Raw genomic sequence first — 3524 nt, forward strand, 5'->3', positions numbered from 1 at the left:
TATATGCTCTGAAAGTATAAAGGGGTGTTCCCACAGAGCTCGTCCTTGGGCAAAAATATTTTTTAGAGACAGCGCCACAAGAGCAGAAAGCAGGTGTCTCAAAAAGCATTTTGAAACGTTTTAACCTGACACGCTGTACAAAAACATTTGGCGCTCCTGCACGAGACACTGAACAAACTTTAAGATGCGGCGCAAGGATAAAAGAGACATGCGCACTATGACTGTTTTGTGATGAGCTTTCTTTAGTTCAGGCAATCAATGGAAGAACCAAAGTACTTTGTGTTTCAGACTAAAAGCAAATACTCTACGCATTTACGTGAACGCTGATGCGCGAGCTTGGTGACGTCATTGCCAATGGCCGGTCTTGTCGAACATGCTTAGCATGTGTTCTTGCGTTATTGCGGTGGAAGCATAACGCCCATGTACGTTAATAGGCAATGAAATTATTTCCCATTTATTGCCCATGATGGCTGTATTATGGTTGTACAACAGCCTGCAGACCAATCATGTCCATTTAGCTTCAACTAACAGATTAATGTTGAATTGCAATTTCCTCACAATCAGTTCAATGAATGGATCCCAGCTCTATTTCTCTAGCTCAGCAGCTATTGAATAGGTCAGATTATTAAAAAGTCATTGTGGCTAAACATGAATGTCTCCAGTAAAGATATAAATTACGCCAGTAATAAATGGTAGGACACTTCTGACAATGACATGGGTGTTACATAATGGAATTGTCTTAATATTTCAGATTAGCTGTGATACAATTGTCTCTCTTTATAACATGTGCTTTTATTCAGAGAGCATTGTCTGAGAAATGTACAGGTGGCAATGACAAGTATGTATAGCTCATGTACACTGGAACACACATTAAATTATTTACTTTAAATCAATAAAACGTTCTCGGAGACTTCAGGTAAAATTTGCTGTGTGTGTGACCTGATTAATTCATACTAAATAAAATACTCAAATGTAATAGAGTAGAACGGCTCTCTTAAGTGTTTGAATAATTTATTGAGAGACATACAGCAGTTTTACACACTGCCAAAATTGCCATGTATAACAATTCCTGACAAGGATAAAGAACTGTCTGACCTGCAACGTTTCATCCTGAGACACGGACGAGACATCAAGCAGATGAAAAATTCTCTGTGTCCTATTGAGATTGATGGTTTTTCTGCACAGAGTTAGTGTGAGATGTGGCTTTAGATTTCAAAAGACATTAATCAGCATAAGATATACTCCTTTGTCTTGTTAAAGGGCTTGGTAAAACAACACAATACTACTTGCATAAAACCTCTGCACTGTAAATCCTAGTGTTGTTATTTATAATAATAATAATAATAATAATTAACATTTAAAAACAACAAGCAGTTCTACTTAAACATTACATGAAATGTCACGTTTTGGAATTATAACTCAGATCAGAAATATAATTAAATAAATGTATTTTGTTTTGTTAAAGCAATAAAGATTTGAATCACTCAAAAGTGTTAATAACTCATATTGATCAACTACACAAATATGTGGCTGTGGGGGGTCAAAGCATTAAAACGTTTTGGGGACATGAAATAGCTGTTATTAAGAATAATAATTTGTAGCTCATTTATTGTTACTGTTGTTTTGTTGCCGTTAAAGTGACTTTTTAACATAATTTCCCTATTTAGAACATGCTATAATATGATTTGTGTCAATTATTTTGATTTGATTCAATTTAAATTATTAAAGGGATAGTTCGTGCAAAAATGTATTTATGTCATCATTTACTCACCCTGATGCCTTCCTAGATTTGTATGACTGTCTTTCCTCAGAACACAAATTAACATTTTCAGAAGAATATTTCAGCTCTGTAGGTCAATAAAATGCAAGTGAATGGTGGCCTAAATTTTGGAGGTCCAAAAAGCACATAAAGGCAGCATAAAGGTAATCCATACATCTCCAGGTGTTAATTCCATATCTTCGGAAGTGTTATAATAGTTGTGGGTGAGAAACAGATCAATATTTAAGTCCTTTTTTAACTTTAAATCTCCACTTTCACTTTTGCATTCTACTTCCTTTGTTTTTGGCAGTTCGCAATATTTGTGCATATTGCCACCTACTGGGCTGGAAGGAGAATTTATAGTAAAAAAAAAAATAGACTTAAATATTGATCTGTTTCTCATCTACACCTATCATATCGCTTATGAAGGTATGGATTTAACCACTGAGGTTGTATGGGTTACTTTTATGCTGCTTTTATATGCTTTTTTGGACTTTCAAAGTTCTGACCACCATTCACATGCATTGTATTGACCTTATCTTTGTTTGTATTCAGCAAAAGAGAGAAATTCATACATATCTGTATGACCTATCCCTTTAAGTGACAACATTATTTTAATCATAGATCTTAGTTAAGTCTACTTAAATGGTTTAGTTCTTTCTTTGAGTAGACCACATTAGGTGAACTTGATTACACATGTTTTAAGAGACTCAATTAGTTAATGAATATGAGGCAACAAATTTCCACCAATGTTTGCAGTAAATTCCGTTTGTTCTGGTTTACAGTGTGAATTCTGTATTTTTTCTGTCCCTACCATTTTTCCCAATTTCATCTGAAGCCTGACACCGTCAGCATGCCTCTTGATTTAGGCTTTGATGTTGCTGCCTCTCCAAAGAGTCTCTTTATGAGGCTCAGTACATCATATTGATTTCTGTGGGAGTGAGATTTGTAGCGAGCAGATTGCTCGTGCCATTGATGTCGTGCTTGGCAAATGAACATGGCCGTAAAAGAGAGAAGGATAGTGGCATTTGCTAAATCTGGCCCCAATACCAGGAAAAGTTGGGTAACACACTGGCTGTACATGCTAGCTTCTGCCTCATTTTGGTCTCAGTACCCCAACGAACCACCCACAATCCATTAATTGACAGTCTGATTCAAATTGCACACAAAAATGGCTAAAATTGGCAGTTCCAATCTGATTGGCTGTCTTATTATTGACCTCTACACCACATGCACTGTAAAACAAAAAAAGGTTTTCATGTAGTATCATCAAAATTCACTGGTCTTATTCAAGTCAAACATGACTAAATCAACCTGATAAATATTAATAATAAAAAAAAAATATTTTAAGGGGTAGAGATATAGATCCTTGCGGTAACTATTGCAGTTTACCACTTTTTTCAGTGAGTCTGACCAACAAACTCAACAATTCTGCACACTTTGAAAGTGTGGCAGCACAGGCTCATATGACATCTATATAGCTGAGCGTGCAGAATTAATTAGTTAAATCCCTTTTGGAAAACAGAGGTAGTTCTCTGAGTGAAACTTCATATCATTAGGCTGAGGTCCAATCTGCCAGACTTCAGCTTGGCAAGATGCTTGCTCCCCTTATTTCATGTCATGGCAAAGCTCCTTGGAACGAAAAAGCGGTATGTATATTTTATATGCCCCTTTTAAATGTGATGCCACGTGCAGGTTGCCAGGTGGTGTGGAGGTGTACGGTTGTGCATAATTCATAGTTTTTTCTCTCTTTATTTTTCTCTGC

This window comes from Xyrauchen texanus, chromosome 45 (genome assembly GCF_025860055.1).
Source record: "Xyrauchen texanus isolate HMW12.3.18 chromosome 45, RBS_HiC_50CHRs, whole genome shotgun sequence".
NCBI classification, from domain to species: Eukaryota; Metazoa; Chordata; class Actinopteri; order Cypriniformes; family Catostomidae; genus Xyrauchen; species Xyrauchen texanus.